Source organism: Nothoprocta perdicaria, unplaced genomic scaffold (genome assembly GCF_003342845.1).
Source record: "Nothoprocta perdicaria isolate Ctin4 unplaced genomic scaffold, notPer1 scaffold_19, whole genome shotgun sequence".
NCBI classification, from domain to species: domain Eukaryota; kingdom Metazoa; phylum Chordata; class Aves; order Tinamiformes; family Tinamidae; genus Nothoprocta; species Nothoprocta perdicaria.
Window position 1 is genome coordinate 5,097,255 of NW_020455093.1, and position 16,326 is coordinate 5,113,580.

The following is a 16,326-nucleotide window of genomic DNA, read 5'->3' on the forward strand; positions in this document are numbered from 1 at the left end:
ATGCTYACATTGCTTATAAGGAACCTGGGAGACAGCAGGTTAAAAATTCATATGGAGAAAATTGCATATGCTGTATTCTAACTTACAAAAAAAAAAAAAAAAAAGCTATTTTAATGTTTTGGCATATGGAGTTATCGTAGCTCACTGAACAAAAAAAACCCTCAGCCCTATGTTAGATAGCAGACCTCTCCTCCTATTACGTAATGCAAGGAAATATACATACACAGTACAGCTATTTTAAATATAAAGTTTAGTGAACCTTATTATAGCTTAGATGGAAATGGAGCATTTGAGAAGATTTGTATGTTTCAAAGTTTTGTGATGGATGGAAAAGCTGAATGTACTGTGAGCCTTTTYTCAACTGAGTGTTTTGCAGAAACTTGTAGAGACAGAAAAAAAGTGAAAATGCAGAATCAAAATGTAAAAATACAGGCAAACTCTTTGTGATCTTCTACGGAACTGATGTGTATGGCTAATAACAGCAACTTCACTCCATTCTTTTCCTGTCCTTAACTAGGAACAGATCCAGATGTTGCAAAAATGTCACCACAGGGAAGCAGGAAGAATGAATGAAGCAGAATGTGTGAGATGAGAGTATACTGGGTCAAAGTGTTGAGCTATATTAGTGAGTTAGGTTAGGGAGTTAGTGAGATGAGCTCCAACTGATTGGTTAAGCTTTTTCTTGGAAGACTCTTACTCTTTCAATGTGTTTCCTTGAAACAGACAATCTGTCTATTAACATAAAATGCTTCTGAAAGGTTTTACTTTGTCAGTGCAAGGCCTGAGGTCCTGAGTCAGAATTCAGTTCAGAAATCTATACATTGATCTCACTGCTAGTATATTCTGATTTATTAGGAAATTTCTCAAGAATATGAAATCTATTCTGTCTTGAGAGGTTGGTGGAATTAAATATTACAGGTAGTAATTATATATTAAGCTTATTTTCAGATATTGGGAACCACAACATGGAATTTAATCCTGGTCTTATGCATCCCTCCTTTTGCATCTGGACACTGCAGAATTACCTCCTCTATCTGCACGGCAAACCCTATTTTGCTGGAATTTTTACCATTTATGCTAGTTCTTGGCTCTAATGGTGCAATGACATAGATGAACTCTACGTAGTAGACTTCAGCTAGGGATCCTGTGCTGTTTCTGTTTCTGGTCCATATACTGCTACTTTCTCCTTTTCTTTTCTTTTCTTTTCTTTTCTTTTCTTTTCTTTTCTTTTCTTTTCTTTTCTTTTCTTTTCTTTTCTTTTCTTTTCTTTTCTTTTCTTTTNTTTTCTTTTCTTTTCTTTTCTTTTCTTTTCTTTTCTTTTCTTTTCTTTTCTTTTCTTTTCTTTTCTTTTCTTTTCTTTTCTTTTCTTTTCTTTTCCTCCATTTAATATGCAGATGTAAAATAAAAATCCTCTTTACTAGAGATGAGTTGATACTATAGCACTTCAAATTGTACCAAGATGTTTCGTTCCAGAGGTGAATATCTTAACACATATAAGAGTACTAACATATGGCAGGTTGCACTTGACACTGTACAAGTGTTCACACGAAGTAAGCAGTAGCAGAAACCTTCTATCACCCTTCATCTGGAGATTTATCTCTAAAAGTTCTTCAAATCTGTGAACATCTCCTGTGGCCCAGAAATTGCTTTATTTGCTAAATCCTGTGATTCTCTGTCAGTCCTTAAATTTTATAGATCATTTATTTTCATAATTCTGCAACAGGATTTGGATACGGTCATTTTAGGCCTTCAACATACTCTTCTGTAAGATAGCTATAAACTCCTTTGGGTCACACATTTTACAATTTTATCTTCTTTGTTTTGCAAAAGCTTCTTTTGCAACAGACTTTTTTTCCCCTACAGATAACATTGGCTTCTTTCTTGATCAGCCCGTAGCTATGTCAGTAGCTTTTCAAGGGATCATATACACCGGGAGATAAACAAGTAAAGACAAATAAATCCAAACAAATTAAAAACACAATGGCAGTTGTACAGCAACAGATATCAGTCAATCTTGCATWAGAGCAACTGGCTTCAATTCTTCCTGCACAGTTTATAATTTATTATAAACAAATATCTAGTGGAAAGTTATTTTAACCGCAGCAGTCCAGTGGCTGAATTCTGTGCAGAGGAATAAGAAAAGATTTTTCTCAGATGACACCATCAGCATTTCTTATTTGAAGTTATCATCTTCCACTCTATTCTCATCTACATTGAGTCAAGAAAGTTTTTTACAGAAATACAGTATAGTTGACTAGTACGTGTACAAGTAAATTTCATTTGAACAGTCTCAATGAAGACTATTTTACGATATTTGAATCTGTCTTTCCCCAAAGTGTATTCTCATTTATTTTCCCCTTTATCATCATTTTCTGAACATCATGATTCAGATCATTTTCTTTCATTTATGTTTTTTTTTCTTTTCCCTTGTGAATTCTTTCATTAGAGAATGTTTTTTTCCTCCGTCACAAGATACTGCATTTCCATTATATTTATATTTTCTTTTTCTTGTGCTGTTTCCTTACTATTTTCCTCTTGTTTTCCTGCCCTCTGATCACTTCTCTTTAAATTGCTTTTTCATAGCATGGTGATCTCTTATTAACTCTGGAGGCAGCACACATCTTGTTACAGAGTCCAGCCCTGATGTCAGTTCATTAGAATTGACCATAACACGGTCAACTCTACCCCAACCCACCCACCCCCCCAAAAAAAAGGTTGCTGTTCATACCCATCTTTGAGTGGGTGATGAGAACATTCTTATAGCAGATGATGATGATGGCCTTTCCCTATTGACTCTGAAGGGAACCATGCTAGTGCATTAAATGACACCAGTGTCAGGGAACAGGCCTTCATGATGTTTAATGTGCTAGAAGAGATGGAGTCTGTTAGCAAATGTCCCCACAGTCACAGCACACTGACAGAATATTGCAGAGCCTACTGCAGATATGCAGGAGTCAAAACATGCAGATCCTTTCCTGTAAGAGCTAGAACATATTTGTGTAAAATGGACCTTTTTACAGTCAAGCGGAGGCCCAGATAAAGCATTCAGTGCTTATGATCCCTTACTAGAATTACAGTAAAGGTCCTTCCCTGTGCAGCTCTTGCCCTGGATATTTGAAATGCAAAATAATAATAATAATAATAAATCACATCTGAATTAYTGTGAATTAATTTCTCAATGATCTCTGAGTCTTTCTTCAACAAACTGTGAGACCTCCATCTTTGGAGACGTTCAAAAGCAACTTGGACAGGGTCTAGGGCAACCTGTTTTAAGTTATCCTGCTTGAGCAGAGGGATGGGAGTAGGTAATGTCCAGAAGTCCCTTGCAACTTCAACCATCTGTGATTTTGTGGTTGTCAGAATTACTGAAATATTTAACCTTGCAAAACTTTGGTGGTGTTATGATTTGGTTCTATGTTCACTTGTCAAACATCTGTGAATTGTCACACATTCACCTCACCAGCATTTATCAGAAGGATAGATGTGACAGGCATCAAGTACAGATGATCAAATATGGTGGTTTTCATATGCATTTGTCTGTTCCTCRGTGTTAGAAAACCAGGTGAAGTCATAAATATCTGCTCAGGCACACAGTAATCGCATGTAGAGTAAGAAAATAAAGAAACTTAGGAAGCAAGCTGAGGATACTTTCTAATCCCTGATTCTAGACTGTATGGGTTTCTTTAAAAGACAAGGCAACATCTACACTCTCTTCAGTTTGAGTCTGTGTTTCTCTTCTGTAATAGGATGCATAAGATCTTTTTTCACTCATTTTCTGTTATGTTTCCAGTTTGGAGTAAACAGATCAAGGTATTTGTTCTCTGCAGAACCTCAGCTAATGACRAGCAAATATCATTGCCATTGCAACCAGTCTGCATTGCTAAATCATCTCAGATCAGGAGCTTTGTTTTCTGGCAAGGAATGATGCATTCAGAGAGTCCCCAAATCAAGGGATTACTCCCATTTTAGAAAATGTCTTGGGTTAACAGAACTACACAACACTTATAAAGGCAAATATAATTATTTAACTATTTGTAACATGACTAAATATAATATTATAGTAAATAATACTGGAGGAAGTTCAGAACTGTATTGTGAAAAACTCATTGGAAATTTTCYTGAAGAAACGCATCTGTGGCTTACAATTAACAAAATGATGGTGACAATAATGAATTACTTGTTTTTCTTCTCCTTTACTTTCCTTGTATAGTTTTGACTTCTGGATCTTCTTGTCTTACTGATTTGATCTGAATAGTTGCAAGTATCCTTTGGCTGCTTTCAGTTTATTTGCKTTTTCAGGTGTATAATTAAACACAATATTGATCTTAGTATAATATCAAACATGGCTGATGTAATAATAATCCCACAGTTATAACTTGTCATGAAATGTCTCATAAAATATATTTTAAATATTATAATATGTCCCCTTAATCTCTACAGTCTTATGACAGGTTTAGAGTAATTGTGGTTATTAATTAGGAGAAACATTGGTGCATTATTCAGGAGAGAACCTTGACAGTTGTTGTAGATAATGTCAAACTAAAGCACCAGATGTTTCTCTCTGAGCTGGTTATAGCTAAGATTTTTGCAAATATAAAAGCTTTTATAGGTCTTATAACAACAGATTGGTTGAGTCATTATTAAYTGCTTAGCCATTACTGGTTTGAGAGGTCTTACTTAGTCATTTTATTTCTCAGTGATGAAATCCAGGTTAGTTTCTGTATCTTACACATGTATCCTTTAGCAGCACTCTTTGTACAATTCAAATCTTAGGTATATAGAGATATCAATGATGTTAGTTAATTTTAGTATACATATTCTTAGACTTCTGCTTATTCAAGAAGTCCAAGAAAATGCTGGTCATCATCATAAACTGAAATATCTTTGCTGTTTACTTCTTGGGTGAATTTTTCCATTTGCATTTGCTTTTCACTACCATCAGAGGTTTCATCAGTCACAARGAAGTACTCTTAAAGTGCTCCACTGGAGCCTGAGATGCTCAGTACTTGGGACTGTGGCATTTCATCTTTTGTACCTATAGTAAATGATGTTCTGTTACTTAAATCATTTGTTCCAGACAATCTGTAGTAGYTAGCTGTCATCTTTATGTCCTTCTGTCCTTCTTTTCTCTCCTAGCTTCTGATATATGGTCATCCTTCAGAGCCTTCTTGCAAGGACTACTTTAGCAGCCATTAGCTTTTGAAGCAACCATTAGCTTTTGAAGAAAAGATCAGAAAATCAAAAACTCCAAGTCATAGAATTAAACTAAACTAATAAAAATGAAATGTGTAGCCAAATACAAGCACATTATAAGCCCCTGTAAAAAGAAAWAATACTGGTCCACTATTCAACTTTTCAAGAGGTAAAGGAATGACAGTGGCAAGGAAGAAAAAATACCTAATGTTGTTCAAGTTTAAGTATATAATCCTCATTTTCCCTCACAGGATAAGAATTAAAACCAGAAAAAAAACCTATATATATATATATGTATATATATATATGTGCATGTATATATATGTGTGTATATATTTGTGTATGAGTGTGTGTATATATATATATACATACACAGATATGTACACATACATATATATATATACAGACATGAGACAGAACCTACATAGATGATTAAATTACTACTCTGGGTATGAGGAATTCATAGGGATAGCTTGAGGCAAACAGATAGAATTCACTTTAATTTTAGACATCTGTGGAGTCGATGTATAGAAATAAACACCTTGATGATGTGATTCACCTAGCATGTTATAGACATTGACAATTGTGAATTGTGTCCTAGGCTCTGCTGGCTATGGACTAAACAAATCTCTTCTGACTGTAATGGCAATATGGGGTAGCTAGTTTAAGAAAAAACACCTACATTTAGTCATTTGAATCTCTCTGACAGAGCTTAAACACAGGTGTGCAGTGCCATTTTTGATGCTTAAGAGAATTGAAATATGCAGATAAGCTGCCTAATATGACAAAGATACCTATTGTGCCACTCCATGTCCTTCTGGAGTGGCAGCTGAAGACTCAGGGTGATACCACAGCTCTAGAGGCAATAAATACCTGTGTTTGTAAAACTGAATCACAACCACAGCAATTTTCATTTGTAAACTGACCTGGGTAAATGCTACTTCTGAAAAAAATACAAGAATAATGGAATTAAGTAATCTATTTGATAGTACTTATAAAAATATAGTAAATGATGGCATCGTGGATTTGTCAAAAATTGTCGTGTGGTATCCAACTCCAGTTTAGGTTACTTTAACTTAAGAATCTATATTTGACTGTCTTCTTATCAGCTGATGGCTAAACTCCTTTCACATGCAATGAAGATCTAATCAACATAGTCAATGGATTTAGGGTGCAATTTAATTTACCAAATAAAATACCTTCTTTAAGGTGAGCAAAACAATCTTCTAAGCTCCACTGACTGACTGCATATCTATTGACTACAGTGAGAATTTAGAAGAGATCTACATGCAGATAGCTATGTTTAGATGTTTTTAATGTCTTTAGATGTCTTAATCTGAGGCAGAATTTCAACCATAATAGTAAATCCAATTAGTTTCCTTTCTATGGTGATCCCTCTGAATTAAATGGAAGGAAGTTTAAAGGAAACATGTTATGCCTTGTTTYAACCACAGAAATTTTCATAAAGCAATAAACACATTATTGTCAAATAGGAAAATATGGGATTGATAAAACTACTCTGAAGTGCACAGCTGCTTGAAAAGCTACACTTTAATTGAAGTTATCATCTACTAGCTATTAAAATGAAAGAATGCATCAAGAGAACTTCAGTCAAGATGTGTCCAGGGTCTGGTAAACCGTTCAGTAACTTCATAAATGATAGGGACGATGGAAATTATGGAGGTTATTATAGTTTCAGGGACTTTTGCATAGAAAAAGCTCTAAACAGAGTTCAGGATAGTGCTAGAATTCAAAATAATTTCTATTATCTAGAGGAAGTATCTGGGAAAAAGATGGATAAGGGTAATTGAAGATAAGTGCAAAATACTTCACCGAAATCAAGTTGTCCATAACATAAATACATGATAGAGATTGGCTAGATAGCATTCCTCCAAAGAAGCATATTATGATTAGGTGGATGACAAGTTGAAGTCTACTGTTGTGCAAACCATGACAGAACAAAACAAAACCCCAACAGTTCACATGCGGTGTGCAAACAGGACTACAGTGTTGAAGACAAGTGAAATAATCCTTCCTTTAATTAAGCACCAATATAACATCAATCACAGTGTTGCGGTCGCAGTTATCAAAGAGAATAACATTCTCACACCTGGATCTGAGGAACAGTCATCATCCAACTGATAGAGCAGAGCAATTCAGGCACCTCCATCCTGCAAAATTCACCTCCCATGAGATGGAAAGGATTGCAAGGCCTTTGAAAAAATGGCAGCTAGCTGATGCTGAAAAGCTATACATCCTATTCCACAGCTTATAGTTAAAAAAACTTGAGACAGAAATAAAGCTTTAAGAAGCACTACGCTTACCTATTGAATTTTCTGGAAGGCTACAGGTAGTCTTGTCCTGATTTTCTTTTTTTTTTTCCTTTACTGTTCTGTTTCTTTAGTCTCTATGTGAGAACACACTGGTGTCATATAAAAATGCAAGGCCTGTTTCCTGTCTTCTGCTGTAGGAGAAAGGGGGGAAACCTTCCCCTTTCCCCTTTTATGGTATGATTTCATCTGCAGATATTCCACTGAGTAATTGCATCAAAATGTAAATAATATTTTAGCTCATTTTACTTTTCTGTGGTCATCTGCTTATTTTCTAGGGCTGTGCTTGATCTTATAGGCATCATTAATCTTAAAATTAGGGTAATCTGGGTCTAAATGCACACACATTTTTTCATTTAAAATTTTCTATCAACGTCTTACCTCCCAACTCAAAAATGAAGCTGTTGAGAAATCAATAACCTTGTGCACTAGGAATAACTCTATAGTTTGCAATTTAATGACCAAGTCCTGCTACAATAAAAGTAATGGCAATTTTTCTCTTGACTCCAATAGGAATCTTACTGAGCCTTATGATAAACAAGTTTACCTGAGGCTGAGTTGGAAGGGTGAAGTTATCTTTTTTTCAGACCCGTGATACAGTTGGTAAAACAGACTTTGGGATAGAAATTCTTCTTTCGGTCTGAAACAGATCCATCAGATTTTGTTTAACTTCCCTTTTAAAGCAAAAGAGTGATCAGCAGCACAGAGAGGAGAGAAAGAATAGTAAATGTTAGAGTGAACTGGGAAGAAGACTTTTTTTTTTCTCTGCTTTGCAATCAGCAGAATAAATACTAATTTAATTCTTTAGACTGAAGTTATGATTGCTTGAATATGGTACCAAATGTATGTTTTTAGTTTTTCATAGCTACTGCTCAGTGATGCTCACATTTTGAAGATGTCTGCCATGATTTTGATAGTTTTAAACAATCTTCAGAGGTGTCTATATTAAGATACCCTGTGGAAAGAAGATTGACTAAATGAGGCAGCCATATGATGGGCAAGATCTTCTTACCTGGGGATAAGGATTACACTAATGTGTATTTTAAAATCACTATTCATTATTTGTTAAAAGTGAAAATTTTCCTCTGGTGAAGATAAAATCTTTCACCTGTTTAAAGAAATATGACTCACAGTTCAACTCCTTTACATGGTTTGGCCAAACATGCTTGTTCCTAGCTGGGAATCCAACATGTATGGGGAACATCTCTTGCCATGGAGAAAGCAGATCATGTGGCTGACAGCTGAGACCTGCACAGTCCATTAGGTAGCAAAACAGCAGCAGTCCAGTTAGTGACACAGTGCCATTGTGTATCCCTGAAGGACTATACATGTAAGAAAACATAAAAGACTGTTAAACAATAGCTCATGCCTCAGCTTAACCAACGCAATCTATCCTGCTGAGTGGTGGAAAAAGCTATTAGGCAGGATACTTTTGTTATTCTCTATATTGTTTCAAGCTTTACCACAAGTTTTTAACCAATTCAAGAAGACAGAAGAGTCTTTTGAGAAAAACAGTGCTGTGTTTAGGCATCTTGGGAACTTTCATTTCCCCATGTCCCTGACTCCCATCATAATGGGAAAGGGCTCTCAGTGATTTGCTTCAGGAATTATGGTAATCCATCCTCCTCTGTTGCCTAGTGCAGTCCCTAATCTGGGATCTCCTCCCAGGGGAACTGCCTTGTACCTGGATTCCCAAGCAGGGCAACCAGCAGCTTGCATCAAGCTTGCAGCAGCAAGTGGAAGAGCAGGAGATMTGGCAGCCTTTAAAAGCTTTCCAGAAACCACCCATCTCTATAGGAGATGCCTCTTGGGAAAAAATGTCCCAGTCTGGATTCAGTGTCTGGCTGCTGTGGTTTTAATTAACTCTTGTGCTTTCCTCATGGTGCTGGTAACAGATTACRTGAGGCGTCCCACACACACCCTCCTGGGGTGGAAGGTGCCACCAGCAGCGACATCTCAGGAAAGATCTGTGAATGAGCCGATAAATCCCAGCACAGATATAAATAAGAGGTTGAGTGGGCGAGTGCAAGGCGTCAACACAGCACCCACACAAGGACTCCTGGAAGCATTTAAACATGCAATTTAGCTCTGCTTCCAGGTTCAGGCTGTCAGCCGGGTGAGGACCGTGGCACTCAGCAAGGTGTCGGGGCAGAGCACGAGTCCAACTGCTAGACAGGCTTTACCTGTCAAACACTCAGCTGATTGAGGCACTGTGTCTACAAGTGGGACATGGATGGTTTCCCCAGTTAAAATTATTTTTGCTGGCCTGTAGCTCAGTTTGAAAGTAAGGCCCATGTCAAGAATGTAAGATGTTTTAAGAAAAAGGAAAAAGCCATCTGGCCTCAGATGCATGCTTTATTTTAGTAAATCCTAAGCCTACTTCCCTTATTTTCCACCATACTTCTCAATCTTCTCCTCCTCCAGGAAAATAAGAGAGAAAAAGAAGCAAGGGAGGGGGAAGGGAAAATTGAACAAAGGTGTCTCTGCAACTCATTTATATGCTTTGCTATAATTGTCTTTCTTGCWGACTTATTCTACTTGTTCCTTATCCTTTACATAAAATAGTTCTGCTTGACTTCTTAGTTGCCTCTTTATCTGAGATCATTAGTCATTTTTGTTTAATGCCTAATCAGTTCTGAAACCATATATCAGCTTTACCCATATTTTTTATTAGTATAAATATATAAATGTATGTGTATAAACTTATGCACATATAAGCAAAATAAAATTTCTAGTTGGTCAGGCTTTTGTCTTTTCAGCAATAATAAATTTAACAGTTTTAACTTTTCATTGTCAGATAGGTTATTGAAACTGATTACTTTCCTGCTTTGTTTGTTTAGGGAATTATGTGGAAAAATTGGTACCATTATTAACTGAATAAACAATATCAATATTTGATGCAAGCATGACACGTTAGCATCACATAAACAATGCTTCAAGAAAGAGAAAATTAGAAGTTATTATGAGATGTGGAAAAGCCAGATTATGAAATATTTCAATAAGTAGCAAATGATAGGTTTCAAGGAAAGGCTTGATTTTGAAGTTACATTTGCACTAACAAAACAATGTGCAGAAAAGATTTTAGTACGTTATTCAGAATATACCTGCACTAGAAGTAGTAAAATGATGCTTATAATTTGGATGAGAATATTGAAGGAAAGAAGCAAATAAACATGCAGTTTGCTCGCTGACCTTTTTTAGCTTTTGTTTTCTCCTTATTACATACTCCCGTGGTTAAAAAAGAAATCTCTATTCTCAAACCTAGAAACCAGTATTAAAAATAAAATAAAGTTTTAGAAACATCTTTATTCAWATTTAGGTGTGATGCTGAGTATGAAACAAGTTGATGCGTAGCTGTTGGCCTAAGCAGTGTCTCTCGTTCCTCCTAAGCTGCAGCTAAGAGAAGCTGCTTTAAGGAGCTCCTGGCAGGAGCACTTCCCTGCAAGCCTGCCAAGCGGATCGAGGGAGCTTCCCGCTCCAAAAACTATTACAGGATGAGAGGAGCCACAGATCTCTGAAATCAAAGACAATGATTCACTAACCAGGCACAGGCAGAAGTTGCTCTTTTCTGGACACCAGCCACTTTGCTGACGGACAAGAATTTCTCTCCATGTTTTAAAAAAGCATTTCCCTACCCCCAGGCATCTGCGTGTCTTGTGTAACTAGGAGGAGCTTGCCCTGCACCAAGATGCTTTGGACAACTTCCCATTCGATTGGTACCAGCTGATGAGGTGACTTATCCGGAACGTGCAGTCACAGAGAGATTCATGGAGCAAGGACAGCCCATAAGCTCCGGTCTAAGGGCTAGAGCCACCTTCAACAGTGGAGATGAGCTGGTCAGCAAAGAGTCAGAAATGCCTACCCATGGRAAGAATTGCAGCCCTATAAAAAATAAAATAAAAAATAAAAAATCAAGGATCTATTCTTCATATTTTTGAAGTAGAAACGTTCAGTTTCTTGTGGTACATTCTTTGTTCTCTTGGTATTTTTATTGCCTCTTCCCATGATTATTTCACACATTTTTTTTTTTGCCTAGCTAGATTTTGTTTGCTTATTTGTACTTGTGTGTGTGAGTGGGTGTATTGCACATATAAGTAGATCATTTCTGTGTTTAAAAAAGAAATGAGAGCTGTATAGAATGTTAAGTAAAAAAGATTTTTTAAAAAAGAAGAAATCCCTAAATTCTTGTATGCCCTTGTGGCTTCTAAATATGCCATAACACTTATAATAAAAGCAGGAATTTATCTGAGTGCCTTTGACCAATGCGGTCTTTCCCATAGAGAAGGTCATTACTCTGCCTCATTTTTCTGCCTTCTTATTTACACTATGACATTTTGGAAATGTCTGCATTTTCGTGAAGTTATACAGTGTATTTATAAAGTGTTTGGTGTCTTTTCTGTTGGTAGCTTGTATGAAAGGGTCAAAACATGACATCTAGTATGTGGCCTGCTTTGCAGTGTGTATGGAACACACACACACACACACACAAATATTTGAGCTTGATGGTACAAGACTATCCTCATTCTTTAAATCTGGGAAGCCTGGGAAGGGGCTAGCAAGTTGTCATACAGAAAAGCAGAGAGCATTGTATAAACTTCACTATAATTGCATTCTGTTTCTTTGCCAAGAAAGGTTCACATTCATTTCACCCAGCTTTGAGCATCAGTGCTGGCTAGTTGTAGTCTTCGCGGAGCACGTAGCAGCTCCGCCTAAAATCTGAATTTTCCTCTGGAAATGCTTTTTCCCAGAGATTGCATGGGGAGCCTAGCACAGTCACACAGGAAGCTTCAGAAAGCCTAGAGTCATGGAAGCTGAACAGAGAGAATGCCTGCAAAGGCTGAACCCACTAAGGCCACGTCCGTATTAGTAAAATATCCCAAGCCAGGACATGGGTCTGTGGCCTGGCCCGTGGGTGTCCGTACTGCTGGACGTCAGTGCTGCTCCTGGTGTGGTTTTGGCCACAGCTAGCAGCCTCCTAGGCAATATCTGGGCACTGGYGTGAGCTCAATAGGCAATTCGGATATGGTGACCCTGTTTTGGATGGAGGTGTGTGTGTGGGAACATATGGGCAAGTCGGTTTAACTGCATGGCTGTGAGCCATGACTTGTCAGCTGGCCTCAGGGCTGGAGAATGGTCACTGTCCTATTGTATTTAGCAAGGCAGATGCAGCCAAGAGGACTTGAGTGTTGCAACCCTTAATTATACGTGTTCTATCACCAAGTGGAAAAAGGCAAGGCTTTCTCTTCAAAGCAGGAGTGTTAGCAAAAGAATATCATGAAGGAACTTGTAGATCTATACAGCAGAATGTGCTGAAGTRCAGAGTAAGACTTGGGTCAAATCTCCCAAAATATGTAGATATGTATTTCCATTTGTGATTTTCAGACATAAAAATCTGAGACAGATTTTTATGCCTCTGAKACAGGCACCCCTCCCTTAGGGCAGTTCTTTTTTATACAAAGGGTTATTGCTACACACTTTCAGGCAACTACTGGATTGCAAATAGTAGATGAACTAGGAATAAAGCTGAGAATTCTGATCAGTTTATTTGTCCTTAATTAATATTTATTTATACAAAATACAACAGTTTGGCCTGGGCTGGAGTCAGAGCAAACCTGATGCTGTAGCCTGGCAGCTAGAAAAACCCTAGATACACAGCCATCAGTGTCCGGATGCACTGATGCAAACGGTCAAGGAAATTGTCACTGTAGAAGAAACTTGGCGAAGTGGTGGAGTGACCTGAGATGCTGGGCTTCTGTTCATGCAGACTGAAGATGTGATAGAAAGATTGCTAGAGCCCTTCACCTGTGTCATTCCATAATAAATTTTCAGCCAGGAACACCAAGACAATGGCATAAGAAGGAGATGCCTTAGGCATGTGTCTGGGAACGGTCCAGTTCAGAACTAGAAATCATCTCAGTTATTTTGGATTAGGGTGCCTAATCCGAAACCCGCCTTGTATTAGGGTCCTGGGAAGAGTTTGTGGCTCTTACTGTTCAGATGAAGAGCTGAAGAACTAGAGTGAAATGTGCTAAGAAACACTTTGGATTTAGGTCCTGTTTCATAAGCCTGAGTACTGCCTTCCTGTGCTTGCTGTTTGAGATGAGTGTCTTTTTAAACAGAAAACATTTTTAGGCATACTATTTTGCCCATCTAAGTAATTTGTAAGATGATAACTTTTATTTATAATATCAGTGCTTTATCCAGCACCGAGCTAGCTCATGCTGGTACCTTTCTCTTTAGCATTCTGAGTATTTCCAGCTGGTGACACCAAATAGCCTCCATTTCCTCATGTGGAACACTCACCAGTTGTTCTTCCCCCTCCTCCTTTCCTTTTTATTTTTGCTGCTGGAAGGATGTGGGTGATGATTTATAGAGCATGTCCAATTGGCTCTGTTTGTCTGTGCTGGCCTGCTTCATGCACACTGAGGTCAGTGCTGTATTTGTAGGTAACCATCCAAGGAAAACACCTCACAGCAGGCAAAAATGCTAACTAAGTAAAACAAAYTCAGGAATGTGATCATCTGTTTAGCAAAGTTTTCAGCAGCCCTTTCCATTACACTAAGCTTTCAGTCTGGTTCTACGAATGCAGAAGTGAACACAGCACTGAAATGCTTCAGACTTCTTCAAGTACACCGTAGAGTTGTTTGCTCAAGCATACTTGGTTGGGGGGACAAGGAAAGCTCCTTTTTATAAATGAGATTAGCAATAAATACATTTTAGTCCAAAATGTCCAAAGGAGAAAACTAAATTAAAAAAAAAGTACCTTAAAGCTATGTGTTTTGCTTGTGTTTTAAAAGGCAAAACTGTAAATAGAGAACATCTCCTGCTGCCCATTTCTAACTGCATAGTGGGCCCCACTACTTCTAGCATGATCCCCAAAGAGCCATTCTGTTAACATCGAGGGTGTTTTGATATCATCTGTGGAGCAGTGAGCTGACCTTTGCCTCATGTTTTTGGTAGCTGTGAGGTCAAAAGTATCTTCCAACATGATTCAGGCTGCAGGGAATGAAGGAGACCCCTCTTTGGCATGTGGGCACAGAGTGATGGCAATTGGTGCGTGCAGAGGCTGCTGCTCTGGGGAGCCCCAGGGCATGGGGGAAGGAATTGCAGGAGCTGCACAGTGGGACCAAGTGAAGCCAGGGTCACGACTTTCTTCCTGGAGCTGGCCGCAGGCAGAGGAGCAACCCGCGCTTTACTAATGAGCAGTTTCCTTGAACAGGTATAATAAAGAAGAGCACATGGGAGGGTAATTAGGTGCAAGTATGTGATGCACAAAAGTTTTGAGGCTGGTAGTACATTGCTGAACCGCTGCAGCACGCGATCACAGGGCCACGTGGCAGGAAGCCCAAMAGAAACAACAGGTAAGCTGCCTCTGAACATCGGGTGGCCAATGCTGGACTCTACCAGCCGCCTCTCATGCCYGGCCAGCTTCCTCGCTGCTCTCTGGCCTCCCAAGGCACACCGTGCCCATCTGGCAAGACCCCGGCTGCACTGCGCTCCCCGATGTTTGCTTTGTGCCAATTGGGTTGTATCCGATTTCATTGCGTAGGGAAGGCTAGAGGGACAGTGAATCACTTGCAAGTGGCTCGCAGTCTGTACAAATGTTTGTTTCTTTTTTTCTTTTTACCAAGCTCTGCTACCCAGTTGAATATTTATCCCTGTAGAAGAAAAGGGGTTGCTTTTTTTTTTTTTTTTTTTTTTTTTTTTTTTTTTTTTTTTAGAAAACTACAGCTGCGTATATTCCTCTCTGCCATCTCCACCCTCAACTCCAGTTTTACACGCACTCCAGCCCTTGTTTTCCTCAGCATCCTTATTAGTGAGGCTGGAAAAGCAAACACCTTTTTTCTGTTTATTTTTTTTTTATTTATTTGGGGAGGGGGGAATGACAGATTAAGCCATGCTGGAGGGGAAGAAAAAAAAAAAAAAAAGTACCAGCATCACTAATTCAGTAGGTCTCAATTGCTATAGTCCAATTTTCAAAATATTTATGCAGGAAAAAATCCCTTCCGACTCAGAAACAKAACTGCTGCAGGTAGTTCAAAGAAACTTGATGTGATTTGTTAATATAGCACTTTTATGGTCATTCAGGGAAAATGCATCTACCAAGTTCTGCAGCTATGTCAGCATTATATAGGCCCCAGCTATCGCAGAGCTAAGCTAGTCTGGGACAGGTCAAAAGAATAAGCTTTTCTTTAAAGGAGAAGCTTTTCTTTAAAGGAGACCTCAGACATACATGATAATAGGGGGAGAGGCAGGAAAACGCTAGTTGCTGTCAAAATCTCTGTTTCTGCATTAGATAACAGTTACACAACAAGAAGCCCCATTTCCCTAAGTGTTGCCCAGAGTCAAGGCGGGTATATGTGAATTTCAGACTTTTCATATCATCGACTCCTAGGTTGGTGGGAGGCATCTGCTAATGAACACATGATGTTTTAGAAATGTTTCCATAATCCAATCAGTTCTTTTTAAACTTCATTATTTTTGGCCATAGAACTGTAGGTGCTATTGTGCTTCATGAGCCAAGTCTGCTACCACTAGATAAGAAAGACATGGATCAAATTTGCATTTTTACATGTGCAAATGAGATGTCCCCAGCATCCCCTCCCCCTCCCTTTTTAATTCTAGTCCTTGTTTTTTCAAGTCCTTTTTTTTTTTTTTTTCCCCTGAAATAGTTGCCAGGTGGTTAGAAAGCTTGCTTTTCTTTCTAAACACCATGAAATGCAATACAATGCATTGCTTTATTTGCAATGATATATTGGTTTCTATGTGTTTGTAAAAATAGTTGTGAGGCCAGAAAAAGCAT